The sequence below is a fragment of the Stomoxys calcitrans genome, chromosome 3 (assembly GCF_963082655.1).
Source record: "Stomoxys calcitrans chromosome 3, idStoCalc2.1, whole genome shotgun sequence".
Classification (NCBI taxonomy): Eukaryota; Metazoa; Arthropoda; class Insecta; order Diptera; family Muscidae; genus Stomoxys; species Stomoxys calcitrans.
The window spans coordinates 80,487,623-80,510,763 of record NC_081554.1 but is presented as its reverse complement, the minus strand read 5'-3'; the positions used below and the strand labels follow the sequence as shown (position 1 = coordinate 80,510,763).

At 39.8% G+C, this 23,141-nt stretch overlaps 1 protein-coding gene across 6 annotated transcripts in view; it reads left to right on the top strand.

The window, feature by feature from the left end:
* Nucleotides 1-23,141, top strand: part of LOC106085679 (slowpoke-binding protein) — a 374,280-nt gene that overhangs the window by 183,135 nt on the left and 168,004 nt on the right. The gene's annotated exons all lie outside the window — the stretch shown is intronic.

The following is a 23,141-nucleotide window of genomic DNA, read 5'->3' as shown; positions in this document are numbered from 1 at the left end:
GAAATAGTTTTCTTTCCTGCTGTGATACAAACCGAAATACTCTTAAGAGCATAGTAGCAACCTAGAGGACATATTTTTTTGACAAGATCCTACTGATGAGTTCGGTGTGGTACTAAACGAAATCGAGATCTAGGAAACCAGTCAAACACTTTTACAAGGCAAAACAGATTTCCTACCTAACTTAAAAAAAGTTTTTTTTATTGTCTTTCTGTTTGTAAAGAAACATAGAACCCTTCGGTTTGCATCCGCACAATATCCGATTGTATGAATTATTTCACAAAACGTTAGATATTTGACATCTTCTTATATATAACAAGTAAGAGCGTGCTAAGTTCGGCCGGGCCGAATCTTATATACCCTTCACCATGGATCCCATTTGTCGAGTTCTTTGCGCGGTATCTCTTTTAAGGCAAACAAAGAATAATGAATAAGAACTGTTATGTTGGTGAAGCTATATCAAGTTATGGGCTGATTCGGACCATAAATGAATTGAATGCTGAACGTTGCATAAGTCATTGTGTGATATTTCAATCCATTCGGATAAGAATTGCGCCTTGTAGGGGCTCAAGAAAGAAAATCGGGAGATCGATTTATATGGGAGCTGTATCAGGCTATGGATCGATTCAGATCATATTACACACGTATGTTGAAGGTCATGAGAGAAGCCGTTGCACAAAATTTGTGCCAAATCGGATGAGAATGGAGCCCTCTAAAGGCTCAAAAAATCAATATCCCAGATCGGTTTATATGGCAGCTACACCAGGTTATGTACCGATTTACGCCATACTACACAGAGTTGTGTAAAGACATAACAAAACACCTAAGACTAAGGGAATGTAATCCCAATCTTTCAACCACCGACTGAAGAAGAAGATATTCCTTCTCGACCAATGGCGTATGCTAGGATACCAAGGATTAACTCCGATCCTCAATCCATATTTGGAAGACTAAGAGAATGTAATCCAAATCTTTCAACCACCGACTAGAAGATTGGTAGATTCGATAAGGCTGACATGCAATTTTCGTACTAAACTCCGGCTGTCTCGCAGACTCAGGAGACGACATCCGAATCTTTCAACCACCGACTAGAAGATTGGTAGATTCGATAAGGCTGACATGAAGTTTTCGTACTAAACTCCGACTGTCTCGCAGAGTCAGGAGACGACACAGCAGTTGTTGCTGATCACTTGCCTAAGGAACAATCGACAACATCGATAGAATCTGGCGGATTGCAGGAGAGTGAAAATCCCCCTGCCACAATCGAAACAGGAGGGAGAAGTATTGAAACGGGACCCGAAAAGCCCTGCGTGGGTGGGCCATCCACTGGGGATGGACTCAAGGTGTACTCCAGCCGGGAAGGACGGAACTCAAAAAGTACTTCGACAGCAGCAGCTAGTGAAGCATCTAAGGAGAAATCATCCACACCGCAAGTGCCCATTGCCCTGAGGTAGAGTGGTTTCACTTTCACCTGCCCCTGGATGCGTACGGAAGCTCATCATGACAAGGTCTAACGAATCTTGTGAAGAAGAACTCCTGGCAGTATAAGAAGACGAGGCTAACGCAACAGTGGTGGAAGTTCTGAGTCCTGACAAAGGTCCAAATCTCCATCATTGTAAGGCCGCTTCGGCGGCATTAAAGGTCCTCCGGATGGCAGGGGTATTTGACTTGGTTCTAATCCAGGAACCATGGTTGTGTGTAGGAATGGTTCGGGGACTACAAATTTAAACTTCTCCAGGGTACGGGGAATAGGAGACTCAGAGCCTGCATTCTTTCCGTCACTAGGCACTGAATATTCAGCAGTAGCCAGCCTTGAAATGTCTCATTACTGGCTGGTTTCCCTATGTATGGCATACGATTCAGAGATGCCGCCTTCAAACCTTAAGTTGCTGGTTGAAGCAGCTTATGCAGGGAAGAAGAGCCTCATTGTAGGAAGTTATGCTAATGCACATCACCATGGGGGATATGGGGAAGTTCGAATGTCAACGAAAGCCGATTTTTATTAAAGGTGATAAACCGACCTTTATTACCAGGAACAGACAGGAGGTACTAGATGTTACCTTTTTAGCGGAAGATATAAGTGAAAGAATATGCGACTGGGAAGTGTTGGAAAACCCTAGCTTCTCTCATCATCGTTATATTAGTTTCAGCTTTGGAGAAAATACTGCAGAAGTGGCCCCTATGCTAAACAGAAGAAAGTCGGATAGGGATAAATTTCGGCACAAATTCTGCAAGTCTATCCGTTCTAGACCAGAAAAGGGAGTGGAAACTGCGGACGATATAGACTTGTCAAATATCAAAATGATCCAAAAATGTATGTGACTTATAGGGCCGCACGTCAATTGTTCGGAGTGAGGAGATAAAACATATGTGAAGATAGGGATTAAAACAATAGCATTTAATAGACAAACTTATAAAAATAGTCTCCTTTGGAGATATTTTCTACAAGGATATAAATTTCATTGTTTAAAGGATTCAACCTGCTCCCACTTGAATGCCATTCATTTGTATACATGTGGGCGCTTTTTTGGGCTCTTTTTTTTGTATAACCAAAAACTGAAGTGTCATCCCACAAAGTATTTACAACAAATTATAAAAACTATATGAAAAATATTCGTATGTTGACAATATAAAAAAAAACAATCAACGATCCATAAATAACAACTTCCGCTTGTCATTGTTTGAGTGTACTTAGTCGACAATCAGACCAAGAGCACAATGAAAAGGAAAACGACGGCTACCAACAATTGTCCTCTTACCCAAGGCCATATGTTACCCAATTGCCCATATGCTACTAACCAGTGGCCACTGAACGGAAGTAGTTCTACTCTGCGAAACTTAAACAAACCGCATAGTCCATACAACTATGGGGTCAATCGAAAAAGTATTAACATGCATATGAGGGGTAAGGTAAAAAAGTAGGGGTTAAAGTTTGGTTGCTCGAATACTTTAAACGTGTGAATAAAATAATATTCACTGTGTGAACCCTAAAGGTAACTTTTATACCCACCACCATAGGATGGGGGTGTACTAATTTCCTCATTCCGTTTGTAACTCCTCGAAATATTCGCCTAAGACCCCATAAAGTATATATATGCTTGATACTGTCGACGTTCTGAGTCGATCTAGCCATGTCTGTCCGTCCGTCCGTCTGTCGAAATCACGATAAAGGTCGAACGCGTAAACCTAGCTGCTTGAAATTTTGCACAGTTACTTAATATCGATGTAGGTTGATGGGGATTGCAAATGGACAATATCGTTCAGATTTAGATATAGCTCCCATATAAAACGATCTCCCGTTTTGAATTCTTGAGCCCCAGAAAGCCGCAAATTTTGCCCGATTTGGCTACATTTTGCACGTAGTGTTCCACTATGACTTCCAACAACTGTGCCAAGTACAAGTTTGAAGATTATTTTATTGTTTTTGGAACGAAAATCAGCCAGAAACATTGCAAGAGTTATCAATTTATCCAGAAAAAATCACAGCTTGGGTGCGGTTTATGGGGTGGTGTCATTATTGGACCGCACTTCTTCAAAGATGATGAGAATCGTAACGTAACTGTGAAGAGTGAGCGCTATTGTGAGATGATATCCAACTTTTTTTTTGCCCAAAATGCAAGAGCTTGACTTGGATGACATGTGATTTCAACAAGACGGTGTCACATGGCAGACACCACGCGTAAAAATGGACTCATTAAGAGGTGAGTTCGGTGAGCATTTTATTTAATGTACGCGACCGGTCAATTGGCCGCCTAGAGCATGCGATTTAACAACTTTAGACTATGTCAAGGCGCATGTCCATACAGACAAGCTCGTTTCAATTAATGTATTGGAAGACGGCATTGAAGGATTTTTTCGTGAGATACCGGTCGAAAATTAGACTAAGCGGATGAACCATTTGAGGCGCAGTTGCAACCAAATGGTCATTTGTAAACCGATTCTCTCGATATTTGGCAGGAAGAATTTTTTTATGACTCTCGACATTACTGGTGTATTTCATAGAAATCGGTTCAGATTTAGATACAGCTCTCATACATATATATATCGCCCGATTTTCCCTCCTAGAGCCACCGGAAGCTTATTTGCTGACCAATAACAGAACATTTGTTCCACTAACCGAACACAGTTCCAAGCGCCTCGATCTTCTGCGCTCATTCTAAAATCTTTGACACCAAGTTTCGAGGTGTCTCCCTCCACTTGATCTTTCCATCGGGCTTTTGGTCTTCCCGGTTTGCGTGTACCATCGTGTTTGCCTTCAAAAGACTTCTCTGCTGGAGCTTCTTCATCCATTCTGACAACATGACCTAGCCAACGCAGCCGTTGTATTTTGATGCGTGTAACTATGCTATCTTCGTCATACAGCTTACACATCTCGTGGTTCATACATCGCCTATATTCTCCATTATCGCAAACTGGTCCATATTTAATTTTGCAGGGATACCAAACTCAGACATGGCTTGAAATACCTTTGAACGTAAAGGAGTATCGAAGGCGGCTTTGTAGTCAACAAAGAGATGGTAGGTGTTGATTTGTCCTACTCGATTCTTTTCCAGGATTTGGCGAAGTGTGAATATCTGGTCTAGGGTGGATTTACCAGGTGTAAAGCCGCATTGATAGGGCCCAATAATCTCATTGACTTTAGGTTTTAATCTTTCACACAGTACGCTCTAGAGTATCTTGTATGCGATGGGGAGGAGACTTACTCCACTGTAATTGGCACATTTCGTCTTGTCTCCTTTCTTGTGTACGCACATTTTTTACTACTTTTTTTCGGTTCTATCACATTGTGCGACTATGCGTTAAAGGACAAGTATCCTTAAATGCTTCCGTTGTGACTTCAAACTAAATACTCTCTTTCGCAGTGGGAGCAAAATTCATTAGGTCGAGTATATTTCAAATGCCTGCCTGTGCATGTATGTATGAAGTAACCTTTTCGTTAAGTACTGAATAATGTGGCCTTTTTTTTGTTTGATTGTGTTTACGGACTTTATCAATTTACATATACAAACACAACGTCTATGTAGTGGCTCTACACTTCGTCCTTTATTTTTATTTGATTTTTGCATTTGTTTTATTAGCTATCAGTGACGGTACAACATGGCACGGTAGACACTTAAGGTGAATAACACTATAGCGGGTAAAAATAGAAGGTAGGTTGAAAAATTTGTTTGCAATGGCTCTAAAAGCGTATATAGGGCGATACGCACATTTATGGGCTATATCTAAATCTGAATCGAGTTCAAGATTGAAGGGTCTTCATTTAGCACTGCTTTTGGGGCCATCGCTACATTAGGTTTTCCATGGCCAGTCCCAAATCCCAGAATATTCCGCAATAAGGTGAAAAGGAACTGGAGAAAATAAGGAAGAGTATTCAGGGGAAAACTTGGGCAAGATACTTTAGATTGTTCTAGTAACGAAGACATTGATGACAATGTCAATAGTATTACGACTGAAATAGTGGGGTCTTTCGAAGAAATCAATCCAAGATGTGTTTGTTGTTCTTAGCATTGATGATAAGTTTGTATCGGAATAGTGGAAAGTAAGATTTTCTTCTCTCCTATGGAGAGAAGAGTTAGAGGACCTCTTTAGCCCTGTTTCAACACAAAAGCGTGCTCTACACCGTACTCAATAGTCTTTGTTGATGATCAGAAATCATGATCCACCAAGCCAGTCAAAGTGTTTTGAATAAATACACACTCTAGCTCTACTTTCATAAGTTATTTGAAAAGAAAGCACTGAATATGATTTCCAGCTAGAAGATATTCGAAAAATCACTTTATTTTGATCTTGAACAGGAAATTGAACCGAAAGTGTCATATTCAGGAACGTACCGACATTGCCTTCAGATATGGGGCACTATGTAAACGAGCTGCGAGCTCGAAATGGAGCCTGAATCCAAGGACAGTCTACTGGCTCCACAGGTGCATGGCATGATTAAATAATTCTTAATTCGCATCAGTAGTTTGGTGGACTGCCATGTTGAAAAAGAGCAATATAAGGTTAATAACACAGGTTCAGAGAACATGTTGTCTTGGCATTGGTGTGGTGATGAGGACTACGCGTGAATACGCCTCAAATGGTCCATCCGATTAGCCCAATTTTGGCATACTCTTTCCAACATTTCGGCCGATATATCACGAATAAATGCTTCAATGATGTCTTCCAATGCTTTAATTGAAGTGGCCTTGTCTGCATACATGAAATTTAACATAGTTTCTCAAAAAATGGTCAAAAGGCATTAAATCGCACGAACTAGGCAGCCAATTGACCGGTCCGGAACGTGAAATAAATGTTTACCGAACTCGCCTCTGAATAAGTGCCACATGCCAATCTTTTACCATAGGCATGTGTCACCGTCTTGTTGAAACCACATATCATGCAAGACAAGCTCTTGCATTTTGGGCAAAAAAAAAGTTGGATATCATCTCACGATAGCGCTCATCATTCACTGTTACGTTACGATTCGCACCATCTTTGAAGAAGTACAATCCAATGATGCCACTAGCCCATAAACCGCACTAAACTGTGGCTTTTTCTGGATGTATTTATAGCTCTTGCAATGCTTCTGGCTGATCTTCATTCCAAAATCGACAATTCTGCTTATTTACGTACCCATTGAGCCAAAAATGAGCGATGAACTTTTCTAACAGAGCACGCATTTTTATAATAAGTTCAACAATTTGCAAGCGTTGTTCGCTTGTAAGACGACTCATGGTTAAATTATAGACCAAACTGAAGATGATTGACAGTGAAACAAAACACAAAACGTGAGTGAGCTGTGTAAACCAGTGTTGCCAAAAAGATAGTAGCTATAAAGTCACCCTTTATAATCGTGAGATCGGTTTGGAAGTCATAACAAAATATGTCATACAAAATTTCAGCCAAATCGGATAAGAATTCCGGCGTTAAAAGATTCAAGATCGGTTTAAATGGCGGCTATATCCAAACATGGACCGATATGGCTCATTTACCATCCCAACCGACCTACACTTATAGGAAGTATTTTTGCATAATTTCAAGCGCCTAGGAATCCTGCTTCGAAAGTTAGCGAGCTTACCACAGCCAGACAGATGAACAGACTGTTAGGCGGACAGACGGACGGACGTCATGGCGATCAAGAACATATATACTTTATGGGGTCTTAGACCAATATTTCGAAGTGTTACAAACGGTGGATCATCTTACGGTGGAGGGTATAAAGATTATTAACCTCATACATATATTGGCCCATTTATACACCACTACTGTGGTACAGGGTATTATAAGTTAGTGAATTAGTTTGTAACACCCAAAAGGAAGAGAGATAGACCCATTGATAAGTATACCGATCGACACAGAATCACTTTCTGATTCGATTTAGCTATGTCCGTCTGTCTGTCCGTCTGTCTGTCCGTCTGTCCATGTTAATTTGTGAACAAAGTACATGTCGCAGTTTTCATCCGATCGTCTTGAAGTTTGGTACAAACATGTTTTTCTGCCTAGAGACAAATCCTATTAAAATTGGAAAAAATCGGTTCATATCTGGATATAGCTCCCATGTATATGTTCGTCCGATTTTCCGTAATAGTGCAATAAAATGGTCATTTGTTAACCGTTTCCCTCGAAATTTGGCAGGAAGGATTTTTTTACGTCTGTCGACATTTCTGGTGAATTTCAAGGAAATCGGTTCAGATTTAGATATAGCTCTCATATGTATATATCGCCCGATTTTCACTCATAGAGCCACTGCAAACACATTTATAGACCAATCTTGCCTAAATATTGCACAACGCTTTCCTCGATGACTATCACAATATACATAGAGTTTGGTCAAAATCGGTTCAGATTTAGATATAGCTCTCATATATATGTTTGTCCGATTTCCAGTAATATTGCATTAAAATTGTCTTTTGTTAACCGATTTTCTCGAAATTCGGCAGGAGGGATTTCCTCTTGACTCACAATATTACTGGTGAATTACAAGGAAATCGGTTCAGATTTAGATATAGCTCCTATATATATATAACGCCCGATTTTCACTCCTAGAGCCACAGCAAGCGCATTTATTTACCAACCTTCTCAAAATATTGCACAACGCTTTCCTCGATGACTATCACAATACACAAGGAGTTTGGTCAAAATCGGTTCAGATTTAGATATAGCTCTCATATATGTTCGACCGATTTCCAGTAATATTGCATTAAATTTGTCTTTTGTTAACTGATTTTCTCGAAATTCGGCAGGAGGGATTTTTCTCTTGACTCTCAATATTTCTGGTGAATTTCAAGGAAATCGGTTTAGATTTAGATATAGCTTTCATATATATATATATATATATCGCCCGATTTTCACTCCTAGAGCCACTGCAAGCGCATTTATTTACCAATCTTCCCAAAACTTCGTAAAACGCTTTCCTCGACGACTGCCACACTATCTGAGGAGTTTGCTCGAAATCGGTTCAGATTTAGATATAGCTCCCATATATACGTTCGTCAGATTTTGGGTAATTTGCCATAATGTTGTCATTTGTCAACCGTAGTTTTTACAGTTTGAACATATTTGCTGGCCGAAGTCCATCAAAATTGGTTCAGAATTGGATACAGGTCCCACATTGTAGTTATAGGGTAGGTGTAGGGTATTATACAGTCGGCACCTCCCGACTTTTGCCCTTCCTTACTGGTTTCTTATTGAATAACTTCCCTTTGCATATTTTTTCTCAAACATCACACTGTGCAAAATGTGAATATAGATACAAAAGTCAAAGTTTCATGTTTTTTATATATGCAACAGTAACAATAAAATACTCAGCTAGTCTACCTTTCATTCGATAGTTATCTTTCCTCCCCCAATTTTCAATGTTTTCTCCATAACTATGCACAAAAAGAACGGCTGAAAAAAAGGCATTTATTGCGAGTGTATTTACATTATTACTTTATTAGGCCATATTTAAGTGTCAACATGTTTTGCTCGTCCTTTTCGGTTTGAAAGGTGAGTGTGTAAGTGTAAGTGTTTTTGTTTTGTGTTTTTTTTTTTTCTTTGCTTATCATTAGGCCTTCTGCCGCTTCGAATGCCAGGACATTATTGTGGTATCGAGAGTGTATCTACATGTTAGCTGCAGTAAGGCATAGATTATATAGCAAATACTTTAACTATATGAAATACAAAAGTCCTTTTACATAACGACGGTGATTTATGTGGCGACTTAAAAGGAAATGCAGTAGCACTGAAGAAAATATTCGTATTGTTGCCTTCATTTTCAGTGTGAAACTTTACTGGTCAATGCCGTAAATTGTAATGTAATCTGTAAGACATGCTTTTTATACATTAATTTACTGATGTAATAAGGAAAATAAGAATTAACCGAGGCTATAAAATGTCCATATTTAGTAAAGGAATAACATTTGTAAGTAAAACGGACACTAACTACGCTTTTACCATTACTTAATACATATAAACTACAAATCTAGCCAAATGTGCAACTGATGGCCGCGAAAAAGTTAACCCTTGCCTTAAACACCCACAAAAGGGCTATTGGCAAAAGTTGTGGGACTTAAACAGGTTGTCCTACATTAGCTTTATATTGCAGGTTTATGATCCCTCTCTCTTGTGTTGCATTCTTTGCCTCCCTTTGCCCATCCCTTTTTCGTGCGTTGCTGTGGACATAAATTTTCTTGTTGCTGTGCTCTCTCTGCTTAATGCATAACACTAAGCTTTGAGAGCATTAAACAGTGACGTGTTGGTCACATAAAACAAGTAAGAAGGCGTTAAGTTCGGCCGGGCCGAACTTTGGATACCCACCACCTCGGGTATATATGTGAACCACATTTCGTCAAAATCCAGTGAAAAATGCATACCTTAAGCCCCATAGCAGCTCTATAGATATCATCCGATTTAGACCAAATGCTTATAAGTACAAGTCATTGTTCAACCGAGAGATCGGTCTATAAGGCAGCTACATCCAAATCTGGACCGATCTGAGCCAAATTGAAGACAAATATCGAAGGGCCCAACACAAGTCATTGTCCCGAATTTCGGCGACATCGGACAATAAATGCGCTTTTTATGAGCCCAAAACTTTAAATCGAGAGATCGGTCTATATGGCAGCTATATCCAAATCTGAACCGATCAGGGCCAAATAGAAGAAAGATATCGAAGGGCCCAAGGCAAATCATTGTCCCAAATTTCAGCAAAATCTGATAATAAATGTGGCTTTTACGGGCCTAAGACCATAAATCGGAGGATCGGTCTATATGGCAGCTATATCCAAATTTAGACCGATCTGGGCCAAATTGACGAAAAATGTCGAAGGGCTCAACGCAACTCACTGTCCAAAATTTCAGCAAAATCGGATAATAAATGTGGCTTTTATGGGCGTAAGACCATAAATCGGAGGATCGGTCTATATGGCAGCTATATCCAAATTTGGACCGATCTGGGCCAAATTGACGAAGAATGTCGAAGGGCTCAACGCAACTCACTGTCCAAAATTTCAGCAAAATCGGATAATAAATGTGGCTTTTATGGGCGTAAGACCATAAATCGGAGGATCGGTCTATATGGCAGCTATATCCAAATTTAGAACGATCTGGGCCAAATTGACGAAGGATGTCGAAGGGCTCAACGCAACTCACTGTCCCAAATTTCAGCAAAATCGGATAATAAATGTGGCTTTTATGGGCCTAAGACCCTAAATCGGAGGATCGGTCTAATGGCAGCTATATCCAAATTTGGACCGATCTGAACCAAATTGACGAAGGATGTCGAAGGGCTCAACGCAACTCACTGTCCCAAATTTCAGCAAAATCGGATAATAAATGTGGCTTTTATGGGCATAATACCATAAATCGGAGGATCGGTCTATATGGCAGCTATATCCAAATTTGGACCGATCTAGGCCAAATTGACAAAGGATGTCGAAGGGCCTAACACAACTTACTGTCCCGAATTTCAGTGGAATCGGATAAAAGATGTGGCTTTTATGGCCCATAGACCCTAAATCGGAGGGTCGGTCTATATGGCAGCTATATCCAAATCTGGACCGATCTGAGCCAAATTGACGAAGGATGTCGAAGGGCCTAACAAAACTCACTGTCCCGAATTTCAGCAAAATCGGATAATAAATGTGGCTTTTATGGGCCTAAGACCCTAAATCGGCGGATCGGTCTATATGGGGGCTATATGAAGATATAGTCCGATATAGCCCATCTTAGAACTTAACCTGCTTATGGACAAAAAAAGAATCTTTGCAAAATTTCAGCTCAATATCTCAATTTTTAAAGACTGTAGCGTGATTTCAACAGACAGACGGACAGACGGACAGACGGACGGACATGCCTAGATCGTCTTAGATTTTTACGCTGATCAAGAATATATATACTTTATAGGGTCGGAAATGGATATTTCGATGTGTTGCAAACGGAATGACAAAATGAATATACCCCCATCCTTCGGTGGTGGGTATAAAAAAAACTGCAGTTGTCAGACCTATAATGTAATATGGTGTTGTGGACGGGTGTTTTCTGTATAGTCTAGCAATAGCTACGGGTATTGTGTTATCCCTGACCGATATCCCAGGCAATGTGGATTACACATTTACTGAGCCTTCACCATATATCTGATGGAGGCCACCATAGCGCAGAGGTAAGCATGTCCGCCGATGACGCTGAACGCCTGGGTTCGAATCCTGGCGAGACCATCAGAAAAAATGCTCAGCGGTGGTTTTCCCCTCCTAATGCTGGCAACATTTGTGAGGTACTATGCCATGTACAACTTCTCTCCAAAGAGGTGTCGCACTGCGGCGCGCCATTCGGACTCGGCTATAAGGAGGAGGCCCCTTATCATTGAGCTTAAACTTGAATCGGACTGCACTCATTGATATGTGAGAAGTTTGCTCCTGTTCCTTAGTAAAAATGTTCATGAGCAAAATTTCCAATTTTTGCACCACATATCTGATCGATTTGAGCTACAATATTCTTGGAAACGAAACGTGAGTAGACTTTCATACGTATATACGTATAGTACCAGACAGGATGACCATGTGGGTTTGGGATGTATTCTGTAGAACTGTCACTCGGTGTATCAAAAACGTCACTCACATACTCACACTACAGGGGACCCAGCAGGCTGCCTCGTCAAGACATCTTAAAAGTAGGGGACCATGACCATCTTATATCGTTGAAGACACAGCCGACGGCCCACACATATTGATGATGGCATTTCATATATTTGTCGCGAATATCATGCTTGAAATTCTAAGCGACATTGTGAACGAACATGTCATCATGATGCATGCAAATTCAAATGACAGGTCTGTCCGGATGTCCTTAGAGAGCGCCCGTGTTTCGAAGAAAAATAAATAAAATTTTAAATTTCCTAAAAAAAAAAAAAAAAAAAAAAAAACAAGTAAAAGCGTGCTAAGTTCGGCCGGGCCGAATCTTATATACCCTCCACCATGGAGCGCATTTGTCGAGTTCTTTTCCCGACATCTCTTCTTAGGCAAAAAATGATATAAGAAAAGATTTGCTCTGCTATTAGAGCGATATCAAGATCAATGATCCAGTTAAAACCACAATTAAATAATATTTTGGAGACCTGTGTAAAATGTCAGCCAACTCGAATAAGAATTGCGCCCTTTGGGGGCTCAAGAAGTATAATAGAGAGATCGATTTTTATGGGAGCTGTATCGGGCTATCGACCGATTCAGACCATAATAAACTCGTATGTTGATGGTCATGAGAGGATCCGTTATACAACATTTCAGGCAAATCGGATAATAATTGCGACCTCCAGAGGCTCAAGAGGTCAAGATCCCAGTTCGGTTTATATGGCAGCTATATCAGGTTATGAACCGAATTGAATCATACTTAGCACAGTTGTTGGATATCATAACAAAACACGTCGTGCAAAATTTCATTCCAATCGGGTAAGAATTGGGCTCTCTAGAGGCTCAAGAAGTCAAGACCCCAGATCGGTTTATATGACAGCTATACCAGGTTATTGACCGATTTGAACCATACTTAGCACAGTTGTTAAAAGTGATACTAAAACACTATGTGCAAAAATTCAATCAAATCGGATGAGAATTGCGCCCTCTAAAGTCTCAAGAAGTCAAGACCCAAGATCGGTTTATATGACAGCTATACCAGGTTATGGACCGATTTGAACCATACTTAGCACAGTTGTTAGAAGTGACACTAAAACACTATGTGCAAAACTTCAGCCAAATCGGATGAGAATTGCGCCCTCTAGAGGCTCAAGAAGTCAAGACCCAAGATCGGTTTATATGGCTGCTATATCAAAACATGGACCGATATGGCCCATTTGCAATACCAACCGACCTACACTAATAAAAAGTATTTGTGCAAAATTTCAAGCGGCTAGCTTTACTCCTTCGGAAGATAGCGTGCTTTCGACAGACAGACGGACGGACGGACAGACGGCGGACATGGCTAGATCGACATAAAATGTCGCGAGGATCAAGAATATATATACTTTATGGGGTCTCAGACGGATATTTCGAGTAGTTGCAAACAGAATCCTATGGTGGAGGGTATAAAAACAAGAAAAAAGGCGTTAAGTTGGGCCGAGCCGAACTTTGGATACCCACCACCTCGAGAATATATGTCAACCACCTTTCATCAAAATCCGGTGAAAATTGCATACCTTTTGTCCCATAGCAGTTATATCGAAATATGATCCGATTTGAACCAAATAATTAGTATTTAGTACAAGTCACTGTTCAATTATGTATAGCAAAATATTGGTCCCTTTTGTAGTTATATCTAAAAATATACCGATCTGAACCATATACAACATGGATGACGAAAAGCCTAACATAAGTCAATGTGTCAAATTTTAGTTAAATCGGATTATTAAAGCGCCTTTTATGGGTCCAAGACCTTAAATCGAAATATCGGTCTATATGGCAGCTATATCGAAATCTTGATCGATCTAGACCAAATTGCAGAACTACATGGAGGGGTTTAACTTAACTCTCTGTTCCAAATTTCTGCAACATCGGAAAATAAATGCGCCTTTTATGGGCCCAAAACATTAAATCGAGAGATCGGTCTATATGGCAGCTATATCAAAATCTGGACCGATCTGTGTGAAATTGAAGAAGGATGTAAAAGGGCCTAACACAACTCACTGTCCCGAATTTCGGCGACATCGGACAATAAAAGCGCTTTTATGGACCTGAGACCCTTAATCAAGAGATCGGTCTATATGGCAGCTATATAAAGGGTGATTTTTTTGAGGTTAGGATTTTCATGCATTAGTATTTGACAGATCACGTGGGATTTCAGACATGGTGTCAAAGAGAAAGATGCTCAGTATGCTTTGACATTTCATCATGAATAGACTTACTAACGAGCAACGCTTGCAAATCATTGAATTTTATTACCAAAATCAGTGTTCGGTTCGAAATGTGTTCATTCATGTGTTCAGCGATGAGGCTCATTTCTGGTTGAATGGCTACGTAAATAAGCAAAATTGCCGCATTTGGAGTGAAGAGCAACCAGAAGCCGTTCAAGAACTGCCCATGCATCCCGAAAAATGCACTGTTTGGTGTGGTTTGTACGCTGGTGGAATTATTGGACCGTATTTTTTCAAAGATGCTGTTGGACGCAACGTTACGGTGAATGAACACATTTCGAACCGAACACTGATTTTGGTAATAAAATTCAATGATTTGCAAGCGTTGCTCGTTAGTAAGTCTATTCATGATGAAATGTCAAAGCATACTGAGCATCTTTCTCTTTGACACCATGTCTGAAATCCCACGTGATCTGTCAAATACTAATGCATGAAAATCCTAACCTCAAAAAAATCACCCTTTACAATCTGGACCGATCTGAGCCAGATTGAAGAAGGATGTCGAAGGGCCTAACACAACTCACTGTCCCAAATTTAGCAAAATCGGATAATAAATGTGGCTTTTATGGGCCTAAGACCCTAAATCGGAGCGTCGGTCTAAATGGCAGCTATATCCAAATCTGGACCGATCTAAGCCAAATTAATGAAGGATGTTGGGCCTAACAGAACTCACTGTCCCAAATTTCACCAAAATCGGAAAATAAATGTGGCTTTTATGGACCTAAGACCCTAAATCGGAGGATCGGTCTATATGGCAGCCATATCCAAACCTGGACCGATCTGAGCCAAATTGAAGAAGAATGCCGAAGAGCCTAACACAACTCACTGTCCCAAATTTCAGCAAAATCGGATAATAAATGTGGCTTTAATTGGCCTAAGACCCTAAATCGGCGGATCGGTCTATATGGGGGCTATATCAAGATATAGTTCGATTTAAACCATCTTCGAACTTGACCTGCTTATGGACAAAAAAAGAATCTGTGCAAAGTTTCAGCTCAATATCTCTATTTTTAAAGACTGTAGCGTGATTTCAACAGACAGACGGACAGACGGACGGACATGTCTAGATCGTCATAGATTTTTACGCTGATCAAGAATAAATATAGTTTATAGGGTCGGAAATGGATATTTCGATGTGTTGCAAACGGAATGACAAATTGAATATACCCCCATCCTTAGGTGGTGGGTATAACAAAAATGTGCTACATTTAGTGAATTCATCGACAATGAAATTTTATAATAGACAATCTGTAAGACACGTCATCAGGTTTGCTATATTGGTGACAAAATTCACATTGTCTAAAAGAAGTTTTTGAAGACAATAGACGTTTTGACTGCTTGGGAACTGAAATATGTGCGTATGCATGCCTCTAGCTACATGTAAGCCAATTGCAAATTGCCTTTTGATCACCCAAAAGGCTCCTTGACTCAAACACAATTTTCTCAAAGATCTCTGACATGTCACTCTTCCTTAAAGCCCTAAACACTTGTGATGTGGATAATGTGAAAGATTTAAGCCAAATCGGATAAGAATTGCGTCATATAGTGGCTCAAGAAGTAAAATCGGGAGAGCTGTTTATATGGCCATATTTGGCAAGAATGTTGAAGGTCATACAAAAAAACCGTTCAACAAAATTTCAGCCAAATCGGAAATGAATTGCGCCACCTGAAGGATCAAAAATTATAATCAAGAGATTGGTTTATATGGGAGCTATAACAGGTTTTGCACCGATTTGGACCATACTTGGCTCAGTTGTTGGGAGCAAGACAAACCATTTCGTTCAAAATTTCAGCCAAATCGGATAATAAATGCGCCCTCTGTCGGCTTAGGAAGTTAAGATCCGAGATCGGTTTATATGGCAGCTATATCAGGGTATGAACCAATTTGGACCATATTTGACAGAGTTGTAAAAAGCAAAACAAAACACTTCATGCAAAATGTCAGCCAAATCGGGTAATAAATGCGTCCTCTAGCGCAGTCAAGAGCCGAGATCGGTTTATGGGAGCTGTATTAGATAATGAACCGATTTGAACCATATAAGGCACAGTTGTTGGAAAGCATAACAAAACAACTCACGCAACATCTCAAGAAGTCAAGATCCGGGGTCGGTTTATATGGCAGCTATATCAAAACTTGAACCGACTTAGAATCTCAACCAACCTACACTAATAGGAAGTATTCATGGAAAATTTCAAGAGCCCAGCTTTATTCCTTCGAAAGTAACCTTGATTTCGGCAGACGGACGGACAGAACTAAATCGATATATACTTTTTTGGGTCTCAGATGAACATTTCGATGTGTTACAAACGAAATGGCGAAATTAGAATACATACTCTCATATTATCATAATGGGTCTATTAACCTACTTTTGGGACTTTTGGGAGACAAAACGCCACTTAGACTTGAACGCAAATTTTAATGTCAGATTCGTTGGGAGTAGCCCAAATACCTTTCATTTGAGTCCCATACAGCGATGGGCTAATATGCCCATTTGGGGGTATTTGGAGGTGGGGCGACCTCCCATTACTTGGACCTGATTTTTTATGCCATATATGTAATCTGATGCTGAATAATATTCATTTGAGTCCCATATTGACATGAATGTCTAATATACCCGTTTAGAGGGGGTTGAGGCGGCCCGCTGGCTACTTGGACCAAAATCATAATACGATATTCGTTTTCTAGTCTCCAATACCTTTGATTTGATAACCATATTGAGCCCATCGGTCCAGTTTTGGTTTTGGGTGACGTTTTTGGGGTAAGGGGGAGGGTCCGCCACATAAAATTCGATTTGAGTTTGTATCCCAAATTCGAAATCTACTCCCTAATACCTTTCATTTGAGGCCCATATTGAGATAAACGTCTAATATGTCTGTTTGGGGGATTTTTGGGGTTTGGGCGGCCTGAAGGGTACTTAAAATCAAATTTCAATACCATATTCGTATTCTACTTTCCAATATCTTTCAATTGGTACCCATATTGTCCCGATCGGTCTAGTTTCAATTTTGGGTGGTATTTTTGGCATAAGATATCGAAAAATTATATACCCTATGATTCCTTTCAGACCAACCTACACAATATGCGAAAATTTCGAGAAAATCGCTTCTGCCGTTTTTGAGTCTATACGGAACAAAAAAACACAAACCGAGTACCATATAGCCATGATTGGCTAATGTGCCCATTTTGGGCGTTATGGGGGGGTGGAGTAACCCTCTACACTTTGACATGAACTGGTATACCAGATATGTTATCTACTCCCGCATACTTTTCATTTGATACTCATATTGTCCTTATCGGTCCACTTTTGATTTTTGGTGGTGTTTGTGGCGTAACGGGGAAGAGTCCGTCCCTTCCGATATCAATAAATTATAAAGCCTATTCCTCCTACCTGACCATATTCGTCATCTACTCCCGAATACCTTACATTTGAGTCCCATATTGTCATGATTCGCAAATAAACCTATTTTAAGGGGTTTTGTGGCTGGGGCGGCGCCCCAGGTACTTGGACCCAACTTTTATTATGAAATTCGTACACTACTCTTGAACACCTTTCATTTTAAGCCCATATTATTCCGATCGGTCCACTTTTATGTTTGGGTAGAACATTTGGGGTAAGGGGGAAGGTCCGCCCCCATCCCGATATCAAAAAATTATATAGCCTATGTCTCCTTCCAGACCAACCTACAAAATCTGTGATAATTTCATGGTAATCTGTTCAGCCGTTTTCGAGTCTATACGGAACAAACATACAAACACAAATTCATGTCTATACCCACTACCGTAGGATAGGGGGCATATTCATTTACTCATTCCGTTGGCATCACATCGAAATATCAATTTCCGACCCTACAAAGTACACATATTTAGAATCGTCGTAAAATTCTAAGACGATTTAACGATGTCCGTCTGTCTGTGCGTCCATCTGTCCGTCCGTCTGTTGAAATCACTCTACAGCCTTCAAAAATTGTGATATTGAGCTGAAATTTGGCACCGATACGTCTTTTTAATGCGCGCAGGTTAAGTTCTTGGATGGGCCAAGTCGGACCATATTTGGATATAGTTGATATATATACCGATCAGCCGATAAATGGTATAATGCCCATAAATGCCTTAATTTTTTAATAATAATAAAGCTTCCCGACAACTGACCCTATTATGCTTCAGATCCGACTATATTTGGATATAGCTGCCATATAGACCGATCTCCCGATAAAGGGTCTGAAGCCCATAAAAGCTTTATTTATTACCCGATTTCGCTGAAATTTGGAACAGTGGGTTATTTTAAGCCTCCTTACATCTGATCTAATTTTGGTTTAGATCGGACTATATTTAGATATAGCTGACATATAGACCGGTCTCCCGATAAAGGGTCTGAAGCCCATAAAAGCTTTATTTATTACCCGATTTCGCTGAAATTTGGAACAGTGGGTTATTTTAAGCCTCCTTACATCTGACTTAAAAATGGTTCAGATCGGACTATATTTAGATATAGCTGCCATATAAACCGATCGGCCGATAAGGGGTCTGAAGCCCATTAAAACTTTATTTATTACCTGATTTTGCTGAAATTTAAAACATATGGATTTTTGGATCCTTCTGCGAGAACTTTATTGTTTGCAAACCGTACTCTTAAATCTATAAAAAAGTGAACCAAAATCGTTGGATTTCGATAATGTACTACAGTGCACCATTTTTCCCATGTGACCCCACCCCCAGTACTGCTACAGGAAGTTATTTGTATAAACAATTCCATTTGGTCTCATAACAACCCCACCAAATATTATACCTTAAGAGATGATTAATGTTTTACAAAATAAACGTTGACGCCTACAGAAAATTTTAGTAAAAATTGCCTTATTCCAAGGGGATAGTTTACAAATATTTATTCAAACCTCCAACAACATACAATTATACAAGCATTAGTAACTTGTGCATAAAAACCCATTTTTTTTCTACTCAATTCTCAAGTCCACATGATTGATTCGACTTTGATTAGAACAAGTCAACTTTAATTCGAATTGCTAGAAACAAGTCAAACACTTGTCATCTGATATGCTAGGGTCTCATATCAAACTTGTTTGCACAGACCAATCTGGACTGCAAAAATAAAAATATTGTTCGGTAAATAATTCTGCCAAACAAAGAGGGGAAAACGAAAAAAGAAAAAAAAATCAATTTTTCTAATCCATTTAAAGGGCACAATCACTTTGATGCATTTTCCACGAATGTTCGTTAACATTCCACGTATTTCATTTGTTTTATTTTTCTTCTTTGCCTTACGTTGTGCTTTGTGTTGGTCACTGTCGCCTCTTGTTATGTGACCCGAATCACAAGCCTTATATTTTTGGTGGTCAGTTGGTCACTAAAATGAGGTTCGCTCGTAGAAGAGCAAAGGAAAGACTGAAAAAAACATTAGTCAGCTAACTTGTCTGTCTAACCTTAAAAAAAAGTGACTGGCTGAGTGACAGAAACAAACAAAGCAAAACAAAACCGTAGTAGTTGCTTAGGAATGAGGCCCCCTCACCGCCGTTCCAAATCCTTAAAGCGGTTGTTTAGAAAACTACGCTTTCTATTGTACATCGACGAAAGCGGCAAGAGTCAACGATTGACCAACGCCAACACCACTCTCACCACTACAACGACACAGACGTCTTTTGGCCAAAAGAAAAAACACAACAAAATAACAGACTGACTGAATAATAATTGCTTACCAATACAATAAAATGGACTTTTTATGACCAATCAAGAGAAACAGACTAAAGTCAAACCTTTTTTACCCTACATATGGATTTGTTTCAAATGCAAAATTTGCCCATGAACATTCCATTAGGGAATGTTCATGGCCATATCAATGACTGCAGTCCGATTAAAGTTTAAGCTCAATGATAAGGGACAACCTTTTTATAGCCGAGTCCGAACGGAGAGCCGCAGAGCGACACCTCTTTTAAAGAGAAGTTTTTATATGGCATAGCACCTTACAAATGTCGCCAGCATTAGGAGGGGATAACCACCGCTGAAAAAAAAAATTATAATGGCCGCGCCAGCATTTGAACACAGGCGTTCAGCGTTATAGGCGGACATGCTAACCTCTGCTCTACGGTAGATTTGTTTCACCATGGGATATACTTACAACGCAGAAATGCAAGGTTTGTTCTGAAACAAGTAAAGGCCGAAATTAGTCAAGTTCTGTACGTATTTCGTCAAAGGTACCCAAAAAAATCTCAGATTAGATGAACAAGTGTAACGTAAAGAATGTTGAATGACAACAGGAGCCGGTGAATAAAATTGGAGAGACATTTTAATTAATTATATGTACTATCGTGGTGGCCAAAAGATTTCATACCCTAAGACTGTACATAGAAGCCCTCTTCCAAAAAGCCATTCCAATGTCGATTAAGCCTATCAAGCGCATTTTTTAAGTTAGGTTGCAAAGAAAGTGCTGATATTAATCCGCCCCTTGCCACTACAGACTTACACCTTAACCAGTAAACAGCTTGTTGTGCACTCTAAATACTAAAAAGTAAACTAAAACAAGAAGTCAAGACCCAAAATCGGTTTATATGACAGCAATATCATATTATCAACCGATTTAGATCATACCCAGCACAGTTGTCGAAAGTGATGCCAAACCCAACGTGCAAAATTTTAACCAAATCGGATAGGAATAGCGCCCTCTAGCGGCTCACGAAATCTAATCGGGATATATTGGGTTGCCCAAAAAGTAATTGCGGATTTTTCATATAGTCGGCGTTGACAAATTTTTTCACAGCTTGTGACTCTGTAATTGCATTCTTTCTTCTGTCAGTTATCAGCTGTTACTTTTAGCTTGCTTTGGAAAAAAAGTGTAAAAAGGTATATTTGATTTAAGTTCATTCTAAGTTTTATTAAAAATGCATTTACTTTTTTTTTAAAAATCCGCAATTACTTTTTGGGCAACCATATAGCTTTATATTGAGGCTATATCAGGTTATGGACTGATTTAGACTATACTTGGCATAATTGTTGGGAGTCATACCAGACAAATTGTATAGGAATTGCGCCCTCTAGAGGCTCTAGAAGTCAAGATCCAAGGTCGGTTAATATGGCAGCAATATCAGGTTATGAACCGATTTAGACCATACCTGGCACAGTTGTCGAAGGTGATACCAAAGCACCACGTGCAAAATTTCCGCCAAATCGGATAAGAATTACGTTCTCTAGAAGCTCAAGAAGTCAAGACCCAAGATCGGTTTATATGGCAGCTATATCAGGTTATGAACCGATTTAGACCATACTTGATACAGTTGTCGGAAGTGATACCAAAGCACCACGTGCAAAATTTCAGACAAATCGGATAAGAATTGCTCACTCATAAACTCAAGAAGTCAAGACCCAAGATCGGTTTATATGGCAGCTATATCAAAACATGGACCGATTTGGCCCACTTGCAATCCCAAGCGACATAAACTAATAATATGTATTGGCAAGCGCCTTGCTTCATTCCTTTGAAAGTTAGCGTGCTTTCGACAGACGGACAGACAGACGGACGGACGGATAGACGGTCGGACGGACAGACGGACGGACAGACGGACGGACAGACGGACGGACAGACGGACGGACAGACGGACGGACGGACAGACAGACGGACGGACAGACGGATGGACGGACAGACGGACGGACAGACGGACGGATAGACGGACGGACGGTCATGGCTAGATGGTCATAAAATGTCATGACGATCAAGAATGTATATACTTTATGGGGTCTTAGACGCATATTTCTAGGTGTTACAAACGGAATGACGAAACTAGTATGCCCCTCATCCTATGGTGCAGGGTATGAAAAATCTAAGTCAGAAATTCTAACAAAATCCCCAATTGTGCCGGTATCTGTTAGCAGCGAAAGCTTGGCAATGACATTGAAAATGCTGCAACATCTCATCATCTTCCCACATGCACTATACTATAACAACACCGTGAATCAATACCAAAACAATATTGTATGGTATCCAAAGGGTAATATTTAAGAGCTATAGGAGAGTTTTTCAAAACTTTTCCAAATTCAGAAAAATGCATGAAATCTTTATTCGAATCTATAGTAATTAATGTTTGAAGATCATTTCATGCAAATGTTGAATGTTGCAGCGCCTCATTCGCTAAGTCCAATTTTGGCATACTATTTCCAACATTTCGGCCGGTATCCTACGAATAAAAGCTTCAATGCGTCAATTGAAGCGTGCTTGTCTGTGTAGACATGACCTTTAACATAGCCACACAAAAATAATCTAAAGGCGTAAAATCGCATTATCTAGGCGGCCAATTGACCGGTGCCGAATATGAAATAAAATGTTCACCGAACTTGAACTGTGTGGCATGTGGCACCGTCTTGTTGGAACCACATTTCATGCAAGTCAATCTCTTGCTTTTTGTACAAAAAAAGTTGGATATCATTTCACGATAGCGCTAACCATTCACAGTTAGGTTAAGATTCGCATCATCTTTGAAGAAGTACGGTCCAATGATGACACCAGCCCATAAACCGCACCAAACTATGACTTTTTCTGTATGCATTGGTAGCTCTTGCAATGCTTCTGGCTGATCTTCACTCCAAAATAGACAATTCTGCTTATTTTCGTACCCATTGAGCCAAAAATTAACTCTTCTTCGAAGAAGCGCGCGATTAACTTTCTTTACAGAGCAAGCATTTTGATAATAAAATGCAATAATTTGCAAGCGTTGTTTGTTTTTAAGACGATTCATGGTTACATTATAGATCAAACTGAATATATTTGACAGTGAAACAAAACAC